Below are 23,543 nucleotides of genomic sequence, written 5' to 3' on the forward strand. Positions count from 1 at the left end.
TATATTTTGTGGGCCGCATATTCTCGAGTTTCTCTAGATCTGATATTACCATCTGCAGGAAAATCTCTATACATTCATAGTTATGAGGGGGCGGCATCCTTTTGCTTTTTTGCTTAAGGTCCGTATATGGACCATGTCCTGGGTTTCTTCTACCCTCCTCCTCAAGGTCCATTAATATCTGAAAGTCAGCATAGTCGGACACATCAAGTCCCAGACTGTCACATGTTTGTTTATTAGATTGTTTGAAAAACTTCTGCCACTTCAGACGCCTACTGAATAAATGTAGGTCCTTGGTCCAACTGAAGAGGCAGAAGTTCGTGTTCGGTACAAATGACAAACCTTTTCTCAATACCTCAGTTTCAACATTAGTTAATTTACGGGAGGTAAGATTGATAATTTGTAGACCATCCGCTATGTTTTGTCTGTACGGGTCCGTCCCGTAGTTGATAGGGAGCCTGGGCCTTCTCTAAAAAAGAGGGTACAGACTGAGAAAGAGATGGCAAACTGGAAGAGGGAGATAAGGGTAGAGGCGGAGGCACGGCGGGTATTGAAACCCTCGCGGTGCCCCACGTCTCCCACCCCCTCCACGTGGCCATCTTATACCGTGTCTCTTATTACCCAAAAATTTTCCTCTACCGTAGTTACGGTATTGAGGTTCAGTATCTGATGACTCGATGTCAGAGGAAGAAATATCAGAGACTGTAGGGAGATTATTGGAAGTGGGTTGTTTATATGCCCTGTTCTCCCTGAACTCAGTGAGGTCACGGACAAATTGTCTATGTTTCCTGTCCTTCAGTAGATTTTGGAATCTCTCCACCAGGGTCTGTAGAGATGACTCGCGTCTACCGAAGTCAGGGTCCCCTTTTAATTTGAGGGCAAGTTCAATTTGTTCCTGCAATTTAACGGAGGTACGTTCAAATAATAGCTTCTCTTCCTCTAAGAGGATATTCATCAAGCTAAGCGAACTCCGAGTTAGTTCTTCCTCCCATTTAACTATCAGATCTGCTGATGTGATACGGTCAGCTGGTTTAACCTGATGACGAAGACCCCGAGGAACTATTTTGTGCTCCAAGTAGCTCTCGATAGATTTGATTTCCCACCAGGATTTGATGTTGTCCATGTATCTAGTGTAAAGTTCATAAAACACCTGTTTACATGATGTAGATGCAGCCAAGCCCGGGACGTCCCTATCCGAGAAAATTTCTTTCGCCTCACTAATAAGAGCTTCAGTGAAGAATGTACCAGAGAGAAAATTAGCCATGACAGTGTTAAATTATCAAGTTCCAGCAGAATCAATAAACATTGATATAATGGGGTAAATATATATCACATAATTTCCAGCATAAACAAAATAAAACCCTAAAAATTACTTTAATAGTATACGTTAAAAGGATCCCTAAAGGGTCCGCTAAATACAAACTACTAGGTGTACAAACAAAAAAATAAATTAAGTGACTGATAACCACATCCAGAATAATATTTAAATGCCTGGAGTATGGGAGAGTTTATCCCTAAATCTACCCCTATCCTAAAACCTCAGCCCAGGGAGGGCTCCTAATGGTGGAGGCCCCCTGTCCGCGTACCTATACTGCTAACCCTTACCATTCTCTATAGGGGTATCGCAGAGATGGTAGACAATTATCCCAGGTATGAGGTATGGACAATAGGTTACCAACTATATGAGTCGACTGGATGGGAAAAAAAAAAAAGGAAAGGAGACACAAAACATAGTACAGACAAAAACAAAAATACACTTATTCAGGGTTGACATTATAGTCAGACGCCTCAATTACCTCGACGCGTTTCACCCACGTAAATACTGTGGGATCATCAGGAGGTGTAGTAAGACATAATTTCCAGCATAAACAAAATAAAACCCTAAAAATTACTTTAATAGTATACGTTAAAAGGATCCCTAAAGGGTCCGCTAAATACAAACTACTAGGTGTACAAACAAAAAAATAAATTAAGTGACTGATAACCACATCCAGAATAATATTTAAATGCCTGGAGTATGGGAGAGTTTATCCCTAAATCTACCCCTATCCTAAAACCTCAGCCCAGGGAGGGCTCCTAATGGTGGAGGCCCCCTGTCCGCGTACCTATACTGCTAACCCTTACCATTCTCTATAGGGGTATCGCAGAGATGGTAGACAATTATCCCAGGTATGAGGTATGGACAATAGGTTACCAACTATATGAGTCGACTGGATGGGAAAAAAAAAAAAGGAAAGGAGACACAAAACATAGTACAGACAAAAACAAAAATACACTTATTCAGGGTTGACATTATAGTCAGACGCCTCAATTACCTCGACGCATTTCACCCACGTAAATACTGTGGGATCATCAGGAGGTGTAGTAAGACTATTAATCTATACAATATTAAATATGTGACTAGTGTGGATAACACTATCTGTAATGGATGGAGTCCGAAGCAGGCATGAGTATCATTGATATCAATATAATATATAAACCTGAGCATATCCCCCTGTCTTAATTTTATCTTTATGTAGAGCGTCTATCTCACTCGTGCGATCTGGCTAAGCCGGGACTTATCTTGGAGCACCTTTCCTATGTGACCTGGTTTTGCACCGATATCTATCTAGTCACATATTTAATATTGTATAGATTAATAGTCTTACTACACCTCCTGATGATCCCACAGTATTTACGTGGGTGAAACGCGTCGAGGTAATTGAGGCGTCTGACTATAATGTCAACCCTGAATAAGTGTATTTTTGTTTTTGTCTGTACTATGTTTTGTGTCTCTTTTCCTTTTTTTTTTTCCCATCCAGTCGACTCATATAGTTGGTAACCTATTGTCCATACCTCATACCTGGGATAATTGTCCACCATCTCTGCGATACCCATATAGGGAATGGTAAGGGTTAGCAGTATAGGTACGCGGACAGGGGGCCTCCACCATTAGGAGCCCTCCCTGGGCTGAGGTTTTAGGATAGGGGTAGATTTAGGGATAAACTCTCCCATACCCCAGGCATTCAAATATTATTCTGGATGTGGTTATCAGTCACTTAATTTATTTTTTTGTTTGTACACCTAGTAGTTTGGATTTAGCGGACCCTTTAGGGATCCTTTTAACGTATACTATTAAAGTAATTTTTAGGTTTTTTTTTTGTTTATGCTTGAAATTATGTGATATATATTTACCCCATTATATCAATGTTTATTGATTCTGCTTGAACTTTACCACTAGTTTTAGCCTCTTTTCTTGGACTAAGGACCTCCACCTCTTCCGCAGGAGGCTGAAGCGGCACAAATTCTTTAAGACCTCAAATAGAGAAACCTGTAACAGACTTGGTCTTAATGAGGGTGACTTTGACAATCTACAGACCCTTACTGACTTGAACAGGGATCATAACCGTGTCACAGGCTCTGGTCCGTTTACCACACTGAGGCCGAAGAGTAAAAGAATGCCACCTCTGGCAAACTATGAACATGTTGACATCTTTTTACATCTTTTTACAAATTGAACGTAAGGGCCCTAGGTCCTTTAATCTTTCCCTGACGGAGATGCAGGCACTTAGGTCTCTTGAAAAGGATCGCACTATTATAATCCATCTGATAAGGGGGGTAACCTTGTTAACCTTAATTGCGATTCCTATATGCGTATGTGCCTGGATCTTCTGAAGAATAAAGACGGATATAGGATCCTATCTGCTAATCCGACCCTGTCCTTCCTGTCTGATCTAAAACAAATCTTGATGATCGGGCTTAATGATAAGGTGATAAGCATATCGGAATTTGATTTCCTATTGCCAGATAAACCCACCACAGCGACCTTCTATGGGCTCCCTAAGATCCACAAGGGGACCACCCCGCTTAGGGGTCGCCCCATTGTATCAGGGATAAACTCCTTGACCCAGAACTGTGGGGTATACCTGGACCAGGTGTTGAGGGAGTTCGTTGTGTCCCTCCCGGCATATATACGAGGGACACAATGGACTTCCTCAACAAGATTGATACTCTCAACCTGGATCCAGACTGTATTTTAGGAAGCATCGATGTTGAGTCACTATACAGCTCTATTTCCCACCAGCATGGTCTTTTAGCCATAGGGTATTTCCTACGTACCAGGGGGATACAATATGGCACACATAATGGCTTTATCTTAAAGCTATTAGAATTTACCTTGACCCATAACTTTTTCTTGTCTAATTTAAGATTTTACCACCAGCTCAGGGGGACGGCAATGGGCAGTCCCTGTGCCCCAACATATGCTAACCTCTTCCTGGGCTGGTGGGAGGACACACATGTTTTTCCAGATCATGTCGTCTGGTGGTCCAGTAACATACAGTTCTGGACCCGATTCATTGACGACGTATTCATTGTCTGGAAGGGCGAACCAACAGACTTTAAAAAGTTTGTTGCTGATCTGAATAAAAACGAGATAGGCCTCCGGTTCACGTCTGAATACAACTCATCTGTTATCACCTTTTTAGACCTAAAAGTAACCAAGGTAGGGGATAGATTGTCGACAAACATATATAGGAAGATGACAGCCACTAATTCCTTACTACACTGGAGCAGTTACCACCCGGCCCCCCTTAAACGGGGCATCCCTAGAGGTCAATACCTCCGGGTGAGAAGAAACTGCTCCAGTGATGAGTCTTTTTTCAGTGAGGCCAGGGCTCTGCAGTCTAGATTTAGAGCCAGAGGATATCCACAACCAGTGTTGAGAGACGCGTTCAAGCATGCAGTGACCAAGGACCGCACTGATCTACTAGTTCCCAAAAATAAAACAACTGCCTGTTCTCAGCCAATGAGAATTATTTCCAACTTTGGTAAGCAAACCAAGATATTAAACAAGTCTTAAGGAAATATTGGCCGATCCTTAGAATGGACCCTGACCTCTCAGAGATAATTACCGAATATCCTGCTGTCTCTTATAGACACAGACACCGGCATCACTGAGCTAAGCTGACCTGTTGTACTACAGGTAAGAGTAAAGGGGCTTGGAGGACCTATTGTGTATTGTATTTAAGGGGTCAGCATTGTATTGGAGGGGCCAGCAGTGTATTAGGGGGGCTGGGAGGGTGGGGGTCAGCAGTGTATTGGGATGGCAAGGATGGGGGTCAGCAGTGTATTGGGGTGGCTAGGAGGGGGGTCAGCAGTGAATTAGGGGGGCTGGGAAGGGGGTCATCATTGTATTAGGGGGGCTGGGATTGTTTTGGGAGGGGGTCAGCAGTGTATTGGGAGGTTGGGAGGGGGGTCAGCAGTTTATTAGGGGGTGGGAGGGGATAAGCAATGTATTAGGGGGGTGGGAGGGTGTTCAGCAGTGTATTGGGGGTGGTGGGGAGGGGGCAGCAGTGTATTAGATAGTGGAGAGGGGGGGCAGTAGTATATTAGGCGCAGTGACTTATGGGGCTGACATAGATTTTTTTTCCAGGGCTGCTTTGTATCCCCAGTCCGGCCCTGGAGGTCAAGACACACACCCGACTCGCCCCGCTTGTCCATCATTGGCTGCAGGTGATCACGCAACATCGCTTGGCCTATCCCTTTATACTAACTATGTCGAGCAAAAAAAGAAAGTGGTCGGATGAATATGTACAATATGGATTCACATGTATAACGGAACGTGATGGGAGTCAGCGTCCTAACTGTATGATTTGCAATGCCAAGTTGAGCAATTCTAGTCTAGCACCGGCAAAACTAAGAGAACACTTCCTTAAGCTGCATGGAGATGGAAAATACAAGAACACAACGCTCGCTGAATTCAAGGTGAGGAGAGCCAGATTCGATGAAAAGGCTAGTCTGCCTGTTCTCGGCTTTGTACCCATCAACAAACCGATCCTCATAGCATCGTACGAAGTTGCTTACCTGATCGCAAAGCAGGGCAAACCCCACACCATTGGTGAAACACTCATAAAACCAGCTGTGTTGAAGATGGCGAATATCATGCTGGGAAAAGCGGCTGAAGTTAAGCTATCCCAAATTCCTCTTTCAAATGACACCATCAGCGACAGAATAGAGGACATGAGCAAAGACATCTTGGCTCAAATAGTTGCAGATCTGATTTCAAGCCCGGCAAAATTCAGCCTTCAACTCGACGAGACCACAGACGTCTCCAATCTAAGCCAGCTTGCAGTATTCGTGCGCTATGTGAAAGACGACGTGATAAAGGAAGAGTTTTTATTTTGTAAGCCTCTTACAACAACAACTAAGGCAGCCGATGTGAAGAAACTTGTGGATGACTTCTTCAAAGACAACAATCTTTCGTGGGATTTGGTTTCTGCAGTTTGTTCGGATGGAGCTCCAGCCATGCTGGGAAGAAAGTCTGGTTTTGGTGCGCTAGTGAAAGCATAGGCATGCATTGGCAACAAAAACCTTGCCTCCAAAACTGGCAGAAGTATTAAAAATTGTAGTGGAATGTGTGAACTATATGTGAAATAGTGCTCTGAGGCACCGCATCTTCAGGGAGCTGTGTAAAGAAATGGGATCTGAATTTGAGGTACTTCTGTACCATTCCAACGTTCGGTGGTTATCCCGGGGACAGGTGTTGAATCGTGTTTTTGCCGTGCGTGTGGAATTAGCCCTGTTTTTGCAAGAGCACCAACATTGTCATGCAGATTGCTTCAAAGATTCTGAGTTCATTCTCATTTTAGCGTACATGACTGATATCTTTGCAGCTCTAAATCATCTCAATCAACAGATGCAGGGCGGTGAAGTCAACATCATTGAAGCGGAAGAAAACCTGAAGGCTTTTCAAAAAAAGCTACCGTTATGGAAACGACGTATAGAGAACGATAACTTCGCAAACTTTCCCCTGCTAGACGACTGTGTAAGTAAGATCGAAGATGTATCTGGAATCGGAGACATTTCTGTACCCACGGAACTGAAGCAAGCAATTGCCACGCACTTAGATGAGCTTGCAACGTCTCTTGATGGATACTTCCCTACAAGAGAGTCATATCCAGCATGGGTGAGACAGCCGTTCACATTTAGTGTTGAGACAACAGATGTCAATGATGAATACCTCAATGAAATCATTGAACTTCAGCAGAGCCAGGTTCAACAGCAACTCTTCAGAACAACAACGCTCTCAACGTTTTGGTGTCAACAAATGGTAACGTACCCTGTTATTGCTAAGACAGCTCTGGAGTTTTTCATACCGTTTGTCAACATATCTTTGCAAGCAATCCTTTTCAAGGATGCTGGACATAAAAACGAAGAAAAGGAACAGACTTTGTTGCGAAAATGACATGAGAGTGGCACTTGCCAAGGTAAAGCCGCGCATTTCTGACCTGGTCTCTGAAAGACAACAGCAGAAGTCACACTGATTTGCAGTAAATATTCATTATTATGTTTTTATTTTTGTGTGAAAATCATGTTTTAATGGTTTTGTTCTTTAATGGTTTTATTCACTTTGTGCACCTATGTATAAATATATACTTATGTTTTGAATTTGAAAAAATCATATTTAATTTTTCCAATTAAGAAGGGTTCGGTGAATGCGCATATGAAACTGGTGGGGTTCAGTACCTCCAACAAGGTTAAGAACCACTGCTCTAGTGTATGGACTGTCCCTAAAACTGGACCTGGTGCGTAAAGTACCGAATCAGTAGTATCATAAACACATGAATGATAACAGATTCACTGTGTATATTTCTTCTCCCTCTGACGTATCTTTACAGGGGTGAACATGTGTTCTATTATAATGACGATATCCTCCTAATTACTGTTTTCCCTGTCCCCACCCCTTGGCCTCCCTGGAATTAGATATCCAGCTTTTGGTTCTATGACCATATTAGTCACGTATATAACATGATTCATTACAACTTGTCACATCATTCAGCATGTGTATATATAAAAAATAAAAATTAAATATTTGCTTTATGTTGAGCGATCTAAATACTAAACTAAATATAATCTGATCCTGTCACGTCAAATATTATCCTTCATTCTCTCTAAAGTGACAGTCTGAAGATGTAACATAACTTAGTTCATCCCCTGTACCTGACGAGATCATCACTAGACAGGAAGTCAGATGCGGTTCAAAGACCGGATGTGTCATGCGTTCCAGAACGAACAGATCCTGGCCAGTGCCTCAGCCGACCGGAAGCTGACGTGTGAGCGTACTGCCGTGCGAGCGTGCGTTCCACACTGGAACGCACGCCTTACTCTATGTGTGTATCCTGTAGGGTATCATTTGCCTGAAGTTGCGGCGGCAGTGTGCCTTCCACAGTGGAACGCACGCCCACACAGCATGTCTGCCCTACAGGTGCTAATGAAAACTATGTATATTAGTTGATAACACCTGGGACTAATTGGCAGAGGGCCTATAAGGTGGGGTGGGGTAGTGAGACACAAGCACTGGACCTTAGGAGGAACAACAGGGGAGGAAGGGCCTCAACAATGACTTTATTTTGAGTACTCTTTGGACGTTTTTGATCAGTTGGTCTAGATGTACCCACTCCTTATGTATACCCTTTATCATCTAGGTTGCCATAATCAACTAGCCATTTATGTTTGGCACATGTCTACTAAATGAGGGACGTATCTGAGGTAGCTCTGCTTTTATATTTTTGAGATTCGGAAGGTGGTGGTCTCAGATATTGACTATTTCTGTATACACAGAAACAATTCCATGTGTTTTTCATTTTCCACTATACGTGGATGCTCGTCTCGCTAGACACTGCTTAATCTGTGACCCTGTTGCATTTTATATACTGCATTTGGATTGACATAAAAAAAAAAACCCTGGACATAGTGAGTTACCTAAAAGTGCTGTGTGATCAACGTCGTGGTGGGTACACAATTGTTAGGTGAAGAGCTAGTGCTGAATATATCATGCAATTACATGTATGTGTATTTTTATTTCTCTTTCCACAGAAATCCATTCCGAAGTCCTGTGTGATTGCATAAAATAACCGCGTATACAAGCGGTGAATGCGACACTCGATGTGCCTCCTCCTCCTAATAATATCACCTAATATCATCTGGTCCATTTTTAATCGATAGTTGTATGACAACTGACACCATTATACTTAGAACGGTGATCAACACCCATTATACGGTGGCCTCATTACATCATGGGTCCCCGCCCGTTCTTAGTTTGATTTATTATTTATTTTCTATTTTTTTTTTTTTGATTTATCATCCAGTTAAACCTATAGATCCATTTACCCTCTGATAATCCCACACCGTGGGGGAAACGCGTTGGGGTTCACTGTATCATTTGTTTGTGACTACAAACATTTACTCAATAGGGGGTCTTTTAATAAGTTAGTCCAGTGCACCATGTACCTCTTGGTGTTTATCCATCAATAGGGCTGTATACATTGTGAACAATATCGGTGTTTGTTTTGTCTTTCTGTCCATGTAGGTTTTCCACTCTGAGGTTTTTTTCTCTATCAGTGATACCAATTAGGGTCATATAGGAGCTGATAGCCTTAGGCTCGAGGACAGGGAGTCCCTACCATTAGGGGCCTTCCCTGGGCAGAGGGTATAGTCTAGGGTCTGTAAGTAGGGATATTGTCCCCACCCATAATTAACTTACCCAGCCTTCTTTTGCGGATTTACCTACATTGGACATTCAGTACATGTCATGAGTTTATATATTAAAGCGATTGTTCTGTATAAGGGTTAATTTTCTAGCTGGACTATAGTACACTGACTGCACCGCCCCGCCGCTATTGCCAGCCCCCAGCTCCTCCTCCCAGATCCCTCCCCCCCTCGCTCGTACATCGCAGCTTGAGATGTAAAACTGCCAGCATTCGCCCCATAAGACGCAGGGGCATTTTTCCCCCATTTTGGGGAGAGAAAAAGTGCGTCTTATGGGGCGAAAAATATGGTAAATGATCAAGTGATTATGTGGCTGGAGGTATATTAGACGGCCATTCAATATCGATTTTACTGCAGGCCAGTGTAGTACAGGCCCCAAACATTAGGCATTCACCGGACAGAAAAGGACAAGTAATTATGTGGCTGGAGGTAAATTAGACGGTCATTAGATATCAATTTTACTGCAGGCCAGTACAAATGATAATAGTTGAAATTCGATAACACGTGGTCGTCACAGGTGTTGACTTCCTCCGAGGTCCCAAACATTAGGCATTCACCAGATAGAAAAGAACAAGTAATTATGTGGCTGGAGGTACATTAGACGGTCATTCAATATCAATTTTACTGCAGGCCAGTGGAATACAAGCCCCAAACATTAGGCCTTCACCGGACAGAAAAGTACAAGTAATTATGTGGCTGGAGGTATATTAGACGGTTATTAGATATCAATTTTACTGTTGGCCAGTTAGATTACAGGCCCCAAAAATGATTGGATATCATTGTACATAAATGATCAAGTGATTATGTGGCTGGAGGTATATTAGACGGCCATTCAATATCAATTTTACTGCAGGCCAGTGTAGTACAGGCCCCAAACATTAGGCATTCACCGGACAGGACAGGACAGGACACTTGACGAGGGGCAAGCCAAGAGTTCCATGGAAAATTGTGCCAGCTCTGGCCACAGGCCAAGCCTACACACCCAGTAGTCCAGGGTTCCTTGCTTCTCAGAGCGTCCAAATCGGCCATTAACCGAATGTAGTCGGACACCTGTCGGTCTAGACGTTCCCTGAGGCTGGATCCGGAGGGCGCATGTCGATGGGTTGGCTGCAAGAATGATCTCCGAAGTGACCAACACATCTTCAAACCGCCCTCTTCATGCATGCGCTGTAGAATTGGCAACTGTGTCTCTACGGGTGGAAATTCCTCTGCCAGCGCCCGCAACAGCAGAATGCAGCATCCCTCGCAGCAAAGCCTGGAAATTCTGCATTTTGTGTTTGTACCGGGGGTCTAAGTATGTTGCCACCCAGTACTGGTCCTTTCCCTTTATGCTTTTTATATGGGTATCCCTCTTCAAACACTGGAGCATGAAGGCCCCAATTTGCACTAAATTGGAAGCGGTGGAGTGCCCTTGCTCCTGCTCATCGCCCAGAAGAATGTCGTCCTTGGTCTCCTCCCCCATCCATGGACAACACCAGGGATCCCAGAAAAGTTTAAAGCCTGCTCTTCTTGCTCCTCCTCCTCCCCCCAGGCACCTTCCTCCTCTGACTCCTCTTCAGACTCCTGCTGACTTGTTTAAGATGCAGTAGCCCCCCCTGGAAATTAATTCAGCATTGCGACTTCCTCATCTTCCTGCTCCTGCTCCTCGACGGCTTGATCAATGACACAACGCAATGAAGGCTTCAGAAAGAAGGCGTCAGGTACAATGTCACTGATGGCGCCCTGGCTGCGATTTACCAGTTTGGTAACCTCACCAAATGGTTGCAGAAGTCTGCATGCATCGCGCATGAGCAGCCACTGCCGCAGTGAAAAAAAACCAAGCTCCCCAGAACCTGTCCTGCCGCAGAGTTCGTACAGGTAGTCGTTAATGGCACATTTCTGATGGAGAAGCCTATCAAGCATATACAAGGTGGAGTTCCAGCGCGTCGGGCAGTCACAAATCAGACGTCTGATGGGCAAGTGGTGTCGCCGCTGAACCTCAGCAAGGCGAGCCATGGCCATGTAAGATCTTCTAAAATGGCCAGAGATTTTCCTGGCCTGCCGCAAGACATCCTGGACCCTGGGGTATTTGGCAACGAATCGCTGCACGACTAAGTTCAGGACATGTGCCATGCATGGCACGTGTCTCATTTTGCCCTGTTTTAGCACGCTCAGCAGATTGGCACCGTTGTCGCACACCACTTTACAACTGTCAAATTGAGCGGGGTTAGCCACTGATCGGGCCGTGACCGCAGAGCTGTGTGGCTCTTGGCTTCCAGGCACAACAGCCGCAGCACAGCGTTGGCAACGTCTCACCTGGCACGGCAAATAGGTTCTGGGGAGCTTGGGGGGTGCAACGGAAGAGGTGGTAGCAGTGGAAAAGGAGGAGTCAGCCGAGGAGGAGACGGAGGATGGAATAGGAGGAGGAGAAGAAGAGGCAGGCCTGCATGCAATCCATGGCGTTAACACCATATCCACACGGGTGCCACGGGTTACATGCTTGACGGCCATCAGAAGGTTCACCCAGTGGGCAGTAGAAGTTATGTACCTTCCCTGCCCATGTTTGCTAGACCACGTGTCTGTGGTCAGATATATCTTGGCACCGACACTGTGTGCCAGAGATACATTCACTTGCTGCTGAACATAGCTCTGGGATGCCCTTCTGGGAGACATATTTCCTTCCAGGGACCTTCCATTGTGGTGTGAAAATGGCCACAAATTTTCTAAAGGCCTCAGGGTCCACCAATTTATATGGCAGTAGTTGGCATGCTAGCAGTTCCGACAAGCCAGCGGTCAGCCGTTGGGCAAGAGGATTATCCGGCGTCATTTTTTTACGCTCAAACATTTGGGCACTAGAAGCCTGCCTTGTGCCAGATGAACGTGACAACAGCACGGTGGAAGGTGGAGTGGAGGACAAATGGGAGGAGAGAGGAGAAGGAGAAGAGGCAGGACGTGGAGCACCAGGAGTGTGGCTTTGTGGGTTCTGACGGTGTTGCTCCCACTGGGCTCAGTGATGGGAGGCCAGGTGTCTTCTTAAGGCGGTTGTCCCTAGGTAAGTGTTGGCCTTAGCGCGACGTATGCGTTGACAGCACAGGCTGCAGATGGCAACACTATTGTCAGCAGCTCACAAGTTAAAAAAAGCCCACACTGCGGAGTCATGTGTCGGCGTCCTGGAAGTGCAAGATGTGACCGTGCATGGTGGATGGCTCGCTCCAGATACATTTGCAGTCTGCTTTTTGCCTCCTGTGCACTGCGAGTTCTGCCTGCTTCTCCTCCTTCTCCTCCCTATCTGCTGCTCCATCTCTCCCTCTGATCTCCTCTGCTTTTCCTCTCTTGTGGGCACCCACGTGACATCCATTGACACGTCATTATCGTCACCTTCACCACCACTCACATTAGAGATCTCGGAGTAGGCAACAACAGCGGGAACCACCCTCCTTGGGCTGATCTGGGTACTGCCGTCAGACCCCTGGGTGGTAGCTGTTGCTACCTCCTCTTTCTCATCCAATGTCAAGAATGGCTGCCCATCAGTAAGGTCTGGGTATTGATGGGAAAATAATTCCTCTGACTCTAGTAAAGGACTATGGTGGTAGTGGTGGTGGTGTCTTTGGGGGTGCACACAGCAGAGAGTGAGGGGGGTGTAGATACAGAGGATGAGGAGGGTGCAGAAGCGGAAGGCTGAGTGAGCCATTCAACCAACTCTGGTGCGTCCTTTGACGTAATAGCAAGCACCTTCTCCAACTTCCCACTTAGGCTCCAGCCTGGTGCACAAGCCCAACCCCTACCTCCCCTGCGGAATGGCCTGCCTCTTCCTCTGCCTGTCATTTTCAAAATGACCCTGTGACAAAGTCCCTATAGAAGAGCAGTATTTGTGGAAGCAGGTATATAGAACCGCTTAATGATTTTTTGCTGGATAAAGGTATATCAAACCCCTTAATCAGTTTTTTTGGGGGGCAACTGGTATATCACACCAGTTGAAATTATTTGTTCCAATAGCGTTTGTCCCTCTGTATAGCTGCGGTATCTCAGCAGAACCGCACACAACTCCTGCAAATTACAAATGTACTATATGGAAATTATATTATAGGTATATCACACCCCTGCCTCAATCAATTTTTCTGGGGGGGGCAACTGCGTTTGTCCCTCTGTATAGCTGCAGTATCGCAGCAGAACTGCACACAACTGCTGGACAATACAAATGCACTATAATATACTTTCTATGTAAGTATATTATAAGTATATCACAACCCTCAGTATATCACACCTATCGATAGCTCACCTATACCAGTCCTTAAAAGGACTTTTGTGGCCATATTAGCTAGCATTTGGTGTCCCTATACTCTCTAACAGCCTGTCCCTGCTCCACACAGCAACCTCTCCCTACACTAGCAAAAGACTGAATGTAAAATGGTGGCCAGATCAGGTTTATTTATAAGGTAGGGGGTGTGTCCATGTGCTGAAACATCTCAATTGGCTTTCCTGTCCCACCTGATTGATGTGCCCAGACTCCATGTGCTTCAGTGTCCTAGCAAAAGGCAACCCCATTTGGAGGTGACTTTGGGACAAATAAAGGTGTTATCCCATGATTAATTAATAAAATGACAATCAGATATCAAATAATAAATTACAATCGTGTCTATCAAAGCTAGAACCAGCCCTGAACCTCACATAGATCCAAAGATCTCCCCATTCATTGCTCTGCTAGATTTATCAAGCTGGCAGCTCTAGGAGAGTGTTCAAGAGGCAGCTGAAAGATGAAACTGAGCATGTGCGGCCATCTCAGTGAGCCGGACAAAGAAATAAGAAAAAGAACAAACAGCAGGTGGCGCTATACATATACACTTCATTGAATAACTCAGTGGCTATGCTAAATTTTTAATTACATGCAATTACGAAAGCATTCAGATCCAGGAGCTGGTTTTAAAACTGTAGAATATTTTTTGTGGGACAACCCCTTTAATTGGTCTATTTCATATGGGGTGATTCACCTATAAACTTAGATCCAATTCATGAGGCCACATGTTATATTTTAGGTAGAGAAGATGAAGCAGGAGGGGGATGCTACTGCAGATTTTCTCTCTCTGTGTTTGTGAAACTGCATGCTGTGAAAGGGGAGAGGGAGCATCAGTATGAAGATGTCTTATTGTCTGAGAGTGAGAGAAAAGATCTTACATCATACCAGACAGATCATGTCAACTGACTAAGAAAGAATGGACAGAGAAAATACTGTATGCATTTATAAAAAGGTAGAGGGAAGCACAGGATGTACATAGAATGCCTTACTGTGCTACATTTAATATCCATCTACAGCTGAGTGACTGGGAGGTATAGTTGTTTAGGTAACCGCACAACAGCCATAGATAGAGCCAACTAGAGGGATATAGTTGGCCCTACAACTGCAAAGTTAGCAGAATCTCCTGCCATCACTTTAAACTTGGAGCAGGAATTGCAGAGAAGATGAAAAAATTGTGAACTTCTCCCCCTAAAAAAATATGTCCTCTGAAATCAGATTAGTTTCCATGAATTGCTCCGCTTTTTGCTTGCCCTGGTTCTACTAGACACTCATTGCATCCATACAATGTTTCAATGAGAAACATGAAATCAGTACAAATATAATACAGGTATCAGAAAAAGCTTTATTGACCTACAAAAACCATTAGAATCCCAATAATAGTGGACAATTCTTCTAAAGCAGGCTATTCCACTAATCCACCAAATTAATATGCAGTATATATATGTATCTTAAGGTCTCGATGTATTAGAAAATTTTTTGCTCCAGTTTCTCTTCTCTTGCACATTGTCCAGTTCGGTTTCAATAGCTCATAGAAACCATGTGTATTTTCTAGTTTGGCAGTGCTGTATCCAAAGTTTTTAGCAGTAATTCTACGTCATTCTACGGGAAAAAAAATCTGCATCGGTTCCCAAAGTTTCTGGATTTCTCCATTAGTTTAGGCATTACTAAAATAGAAAAGGTGAATAACTGATCAATAATTACAGATGATGAAATCTGGAAAAAGTTCTATTACAGAATCCCAAATAGTCAGCTGGAAGACAAGGACAGGCTTATTAGTTGTCGTATATCCCTTCCAGAAATAACTAAGAAGTAGCTACGTAATAGTTTTTTTTCTTTAAAACTTGAAAAGAATAGGCAATTTGTGGCATTACACTTACTAGGGTTTTTGTCTTTTTGTTATTTTTTGCCCTGATTGTTGATACATAAGGTGGTATCAGAGACCAACAGACTGCAAGCGGAGCATTGCTAGCACATGCTGGCGCGTATCATAAGTCCAGTATCTCATAGTACCCCAGTTACATTTAAAGCTTTCCAACACCCCTGGACTGCAGGTTAGTGTGTTTGCGCACCTATGATGAGCCTTAGTGCACTTCTGGCTTGGCTCCATATGTGCTTAGTTATATTCTAGTCATGTTTGCATAGATTATTTCTCAGTATGTAAACATTGCATACTAAAGGTCTGTTCGAACTAGAGTAACTTTTTAGACTTGGCACCACCAAGATTAGCTGGTCCCCACTGTTTTAGCTGCTACAACCTTTAGTGACCAGCTGTGCTATGGGTAGAAACACACTTCATGAAGATGAAATGTAGTAGTACACGCAATATAATACATGCTAGTGTTGAGTATGCTGGAGCTAAGGCTCATCTTTATATTGACTCCCCATTTTATGATGACCATAGGCCCTAATTTGGACTGTAAATATATATATATATATATATATATACTCTCTTTGAGTGGATGCCTTCATAACGATCAATATGTATATTAAATTCACTCACCAACTGCTTAAGTCCATGATGATACAAGTTGTAAAATATCAGCGGCTGCCTGTCCTCCTGGAGTCTTAAGGTCATCAGAAATGTCTCCATTGAAGTTTCCACAAGCTCCACAAACAACCTCAGACAATCTTTCAGAGACACGGAGAACAAGACTACCACTGTTGGTCAACTCAATCTTCAAATCAGCACCAATCTGGATAATAACAGAGTTCTCCCCGACATTGGTTGACAGAATACCAGACGTAACAGGGAGACGGTCCAAATGTCCATTCACCTATGCAGAGAATATCAAGGTTTTATAAGAATCATATTAATAAAAAGAAATCCAGGACTGAGCACCATAGTTCCAGCATACACATTTACTCACCCATGCTTCCTTGTCTTTAGAGATGGTCACCAGGGAACTGCCAAGGAAGATATGAAGCCTAGCCACTGATGCTGCCTTTACATAATTCTGGATATCTGCGATAACTCTGAACCATCCAGGAGCCTTGTCATTACATAGAGATGCCACTTCTACAGGACCATTTCCAATAGGTCCACTAGTGAGACCATCAAAAGTAACAAACTTCTGAGAGCTCATGGAGCATACACCTTCCACCTTGTAGCAACCACGAACTCCATTCACTAGACCGCATCGTTCCTTGTCACCACATTTTATCTTGGTGCAGGTTACACCTCCAGCCTGGCATTTACATTGTCTGGTACAATCTGCTGTGATAAAAGACTCACCCTCCTAAAGAGAAAAAAAATAAACAATAGGTCTTGCATGATACTAATAGTAAAGTCACAGGTTCCTAAGGATATTTTGTACCTAAAGTAAAATGTATTGTGCTAGAAACTGAAAGTTTTTGTAAATTGCTAATGATTTTTGTAATATACCTGGAGGAAACCATTTTCTCAAAGACAGCAAGGGAACAGGTAATCATTAAAATTTACTAATTTGCTGTGATGGGTAACTTGGCCCAACTTGTTTAAAGGGGTTATCTCATCAAGGCAACCTATAAGGAGAAACCAGTTGCCACAGGTTGGCCCTCTCTACTCCTTCTGCCCCCATCAATTTGACCTCATCACATGTGGCATTACATGCAGGCCGATAAAATTAATGGACATCCATGTAATGTATGGACACAATGGTTTCTCTAGACTACACAAATCAGGATTCGGAGAAGTGATTCCCTTCTATGATGTCCTTATCCCCTAATATGGCATGTTGACATATGTTATGATTTGAAGAGAGCTAAATAGATCCATAGATTTCTATTAAAAAAGAACAATGGGCCCCTTTATCCAAGTGACTGGTGGAGGTCCCAGATCTAGGATTTGCTTCTTTTCCCATATCTAAAGGAGGTCCAATATATAGTTCTCCTTGTATGACTTATCATACACTGATAATCACATTTTTTTACTATAATACTTACACTCATGTATCTTCCATTAAATGCACAACCACAGGTGCCCCTTGTGACACATTTATCTCCATCCAGCACATATTCAGCGTTACATTCACAGCCTTCAAAGCATCTGTCTGTACATCTCGTTGGTGCAAAGAGTCCCAAGCAAGTTTGTTCACAAGTTCTGGTGCAAATTTCATAATGACTGTTTGCTGGACAGGACATTGCTAGAAGTACAAATAGCGCAATTTAGATCCATAATTCTGAGAAGAAAGAGCCAACTCCAAATGATGGACAAAATTATAATATATTTCACTAAATACTTACGACAGAATGCTGGGGTTCTCCAAGAGCCAATAGTAACCCCAACAGCTTGACAAGCAGCTGCATAGGCCTGGAGGCTCTTGCACAGAATTTCATCTTTTCCATCAACAGCACAGGAGTCATAAATGCAGTCACTGAAATATGCATCTGGGTTGATCTTTGAATGACATGATCTAAATGGCCCAGATGGGTTTGTGATCATACCGCAAGAAGATGTGGCCTTGAATGGCTGAAGCTTGGCCTCTGCACATACTGGACACTCTCCTTCATTACATCCATCACTGCACTTTGCTCCAGCAATGTCAACCTTCCAGGAGAACCCAAACTCATTCACATTCTTGACAATCTGTTTATTGGTAAGCTGGAATTCATCATTTTTGTTACCATTGAAGTTGCCACAGAGGCCACCCATCTTGCTACGATAAGTGCTTGGAGTACTAAGGACCATTTGGTAATTGGTATCAAAAAGAATCGTCAGACCAAAGTTTGTTTGCAAGACAACATTGTTTCCTTCTTGATTCACTAGAATATTATCATCGCCTAACACCAGTGGAAGTTTGATGAGCTCTCCATCAACCTAAGACGAACATACAGAAAATATGATGAATATGATGTTCAAGAATAAGTATGTAGGTATCAGAACTCTTATGTAAACGATGATACTGACCTTGACATTTGATCTAATGTTTCTTTCAATGGCTATCGTGTAACCATATACAGACACCACCACAAGCCTTGACACAGCAACTTTACCGTTTCCATAGCTTTCATTCTCAACAGCAATAGAGAACTTTACCAGATGAGGGTCATCCTCAACAACCTTTGCAAAAGTGTATGTGCAAGTACCTTGGAAGTCAAATTTGAGGCCGTCAAAAGAGGTGTAGTGTGTATCTCCTGAAGCCACACACTTGCCACACTCTTTTGCTTGGCATCCCCAAACTCCATTGACTAATTTGCATTCTTCCTCAGGTCCACAGGCTTCTGATTTACATCTGACAATGCCATCAGCACCGCACTGGCACTTCTCACTGCACTGACTCTTGGGATAGAAGATCTCATTCTTTTGATAATATTTATCTTGATATACACAACCACAGTCAGCAATAGGAACACATTTGTGACCACTCATGATGTATCCATCATCACAGTAGCAACTTTCCTTACATGGTGAGTCACAACCAGTTGGTGAGGACAACCCATGGCAAGTGACGGGACAGGAATTTCCACACAATTCATAGTGGCTATTTGCTGGGCAGGATAAACCTAGAAGGAAAGTGAATGGAAGTCAGTATCTCTACCAGGAACGGTGTGCCAGCAACAAAGACAAGTCTATGGCAAAAATAGCAAAAACATTTGATATTTGGAAAGAACTTACAGCAGAAATATGGTGATCTCCATTCCTGTAACTTGAAACCAGCTGCCTGACAAGCAGCCACATAGAGACCAATTGCACTACAAAAGGATGATGGGTGTCCTTGGTATTGGCAGGCATCAAAAATGCAATTATTAAAGAATGGGTTTGGGTCAACAATTGGGTAGCATTGACTGAATGGCCCATTGGGCTTATTAATTAACCCACAGTATTTCTCTGTCTTGTACTGTTGTTTTTGGGCTTCAGAAAATAGAGGACAGCTTCCTGTACACTCTGGTGAACAGCCAGGGACGTCACCTACTTTCCAACTGTTACCAAACTGAACGGCATTCGAAGCTGGCCTTCCATCCTGCATGTTGAAGTCATCATTTAAATTTTTGTTATAATTGCCACACAAACCACGAAGAGCATTTTGATGGGTACTGGGTACGGTCACTGCCACATAGCTGTTCCAGTCAAATGTGATGGTGATCTCAAAGTCTGTTTTTAGGATTCCTTGGCTGCCACTGTTGTAGGCTAAAACTTTGTTAGTTTGGTGGTAAAATGGAAGAGAAGTAACCACTCCATTGATCTGAAAAATAAAGCCAATGCAAAAAACAAAACAAAACTTTAGTCATGATCATAGGGGTTAGAACAGGTGTGATGTCTTTAATGGACCTTTACTTAAAGATGGTGCAGAGTTAACAGTCACACTTGGTGAGTTATCACATGTAGTTAACGTGTGTGACTGTTAACTCTGCTATATCTGTATATGTCTAGTCTCTCATAAATTATGAGCATACACACTTCATATAAGATCCCACCATACTCTGCTTTAGATACCCAAATATCAGGAAATTATGAAATAATATTAATAAAATGAGAATATTGACTCCATACGCACCAAAACACGACGAGGGTAGTCCCTGTTTAGAGTCATCACCATATCATAAACCTCCATTGTAACCACTTTGGTGTAGGATACTGCTTTGTTTCCACCACGGTTGTTATTCTGCACTGTGACCTTAAAACTAGGTATTGATGGGTTAGTGGAGTTTACACCAACTAATTGGTATACGCAGGTACCCATAAAGTCATATCTTTTGCCATCAAAGGTTGTATAGTGTGGATCTCCAGATCCTGTACATGTGGAGAAGCTAACGGGTTCACAGCTTCTAACACCATTATTTAGCATGCACCTTTCACTGGCTTTACAGCTGCTCTCCTTGCAGACCACCATGCCAACACTTGGATCACATTTACATAGCGTGCGGCAGTTGTCATCAGCCCAGAATTCTTGGTTTGCTTGGTAGTAGGCACCATTGTATAAGCATCCACAACCTGATGTGGGAACACATTTGTCACCACTAAGGACAAAGCCGTCATTACACTGGCAGGTCTCCACACAGTCATCAGTGCATCGTGATGGAGAAGAGCGATCAGTACAAGTAGCCGGGCAGGCATTTCCACAGAACTCATAATGACTGTTTGGAGGACAGGGCAAAACTGTAGAGAAAATAACATTGGGGTAAATACATAGTCATAACCTCAGCATGATAGCCTAAAGAGTATTTTCCACACCAGTGAAGTTACTGTCTCCATTGAATTAGATGGAAAGGTGTCTATGTGCTGCTTATTCAACTTATTCCATCACTCCTATAGACTTCAAAGTTCACTGACTTCACTGACTTCTATGGAGATAGACGCACTGAAAATGCTCACAGAACCACATTCTCCTGATGAGCAAGAATTCCAGGGGCACCATGTCCATTCCATTCTTATTCAATTGTAGATGTATGTAGTATACATAGGAGTCAGAAATATATGCAATCTTTACATTTTTGGTATATGTTTTTTATTTCTTCATGTGGCTTCTATAATGTTTGTCCTTATTGTGATATAGTAGATAGCTGCCCATACATCCCATAGTGATGCGAACAAAACATTGATCTGAATAGTGTATGCCTACTTCTGACCCTCATCCCATCTCACAGAGTGCACCCATGCAAACATATCCTTTGTTCCCATCTTTTTGCCTCCTCTTCTACTCACAGCATGCAGTCTAAGGGTCCATTCACATGTCCGTAAGTGTTCTGCAGATCCGCAAATTGCGGGTCCGCAAAACTCTGACACCGGCCATGTGCTCATGGCCAGCACTATAATAGAAAATGCCTATTCTTATCCGCTATTGCGGACAAGAATAGGACATGTTCTATTTTTTTTTGCGGAGCCGCGGAACGGAAGTTCGGGGCGTCAGAACGGAAGTGCGGATGCGGACAGCACACTGTGTGCTGCCTGCATCTTTTCTGGCCCCATTGAAAATGAATGGGTCAACACCAGTTTCGCATAATTGCGGAATGGATCCGGACCATTCATACGGACATCTGAATGGAGCCTAAGAGAGAGAGATAAACTGGAGCTGCACCTCCCTCCTTCATCCCCACTTCTACTCTTCCTTCTATTTTATAGCATGAAATGTGAGGCAGGAAGAGAATTAAATAAACTGCAGGTGCACCCTTCTCCTCAACTCCCACTCACACCACATAGTCCTAGAGACAACGAAAGAGTCTACAACTGCATCCATTTCTGCTCTGCGTCTTCCTTTTTCATATAGTCTCTCAGACCGAGCAATAACCTGCAGCTGCATCTCCCTCCTTCATCCCAGCTCTTTTTCCCTGTTTCTATTAAACCATGTAGGCTTACAAAACTGAGATACATCTTTGCTTTATATTGTGTTCCTTACTCACCACATCCTGATGGTGTTCTCCAATCATATATTTTAGCACCTTGTTTCCTGCAGGTGTTGGCGTAAGCATTGAGGGCTTGGCACAAGAACTGGTTAGCACCACCATTAATGCAAACATCGTACAAACAGCTATCAAAGAAATTGTCTGGGTTAACTTTCTGGTGACACTCCCTGAAGGGTCCATCTGCAACTTTGCTAATAAGACCACATTTCTTGTCATCTCCATACTGGTTCTTCTTGGCATCATCACAGGTTGGACAGTTGAGTCCAGGACAGTAGTCAAAGCAGAAGGGATCTCTATCATTGACTTTCCAACTCTTGGCCCAGTCTATAACGGAGGTAACAGCTTTGTTGTCTGCCGTTATCAACTCATCTCCTATTTTTTGGTTGAAGTTTCCACAGAGACCCTGTGTAAGGCCGTAGTAGCTGCTGGAGAGTGTGACCACCACGTGCCAGTTATATTCATAGGTCACCTGGAGGCCAAAGTCTGTTCGTATCACAGCATTAAGACCACTGATACCGGCTGAGATCTTTCCATCTAACAGTGTCACTGGCAGATTGGTAATGACATCATTGACCTGTTTTGGATGTAAATAAGGAAATTGGATTATTAAAATAATTTATTTTAAAGTCTGTATATTCCAGAGCTGCAATTACATCTCCATTTTATTACGTGTCTGGACAATCTAAAGAAAAAATCAGGGCTCCACTAGGACTCTATATTTGTACCACTATAAGCCTTCCATCTTCCCCTTTGGTTCTAGAAGGCCTAGTTGACATGTCAGTGTTTTTGGTTGGTGATTTTTTTATCCACTCCCTATTATGTGGTTTTGTCTAGCAGAGATAGGACATTCTATGGGTACCTCATGGATGCAAGATGCCAGTTGCCAGAGCTTTTTTATGACACTTAAAAGGGTTTTCCAGTTCTTTCATATTTATGGCCTATCCTGCAGTGGACAATGCTGCTGACAGCACTTCAATGGCATTATCGCTGCAGTAATCAGCTCCTTCTACTACACACAATGGGCAAAGTTAATGCAGTTGTTCTTTGGGGTATTGTGTGTTGCATCCCCCACCGATCAGATGTTGTTGGCCTATCTCGAGGACCAGAAAACCCTCTTATTGGACTATACATTTGAAGAGTGTACTGTTCTTCCTCAAGTCCATCCTAATTCCTTCACTAAATCTTCACTTCTCACTGAAGACCAGCATCTGCACAGAGCTTAGTGAAGGGATTTGCATCTCTTTGGTCTAAAAACTTGCTGCATTAAAGGAGCAGAACTAAGCTGTTAGCAGGCAGTCTGTACATGCTTGCCAGCTACTTCTAATAACAACCAGCAGAGTAGTGAGTGCAGCTCTGAAGTATAATACAGAATAACACATTATCAGTACAGGATAAGTAATGTAATGCATGTACACAGTGACTCAAC

The sequence above is a fragment of the Bufo bufo genome, chromosome 1, assembly GCF_905171765.1.
Source record: "Bufo bufo chromosome 1, aBufBuf1.1, whole genome shotgun sequence".
NCBI lineage: Eukaryota > Metazoa > Chordata > Amphibia > Anura > Bufonidae > Bufo > Bufo bufo.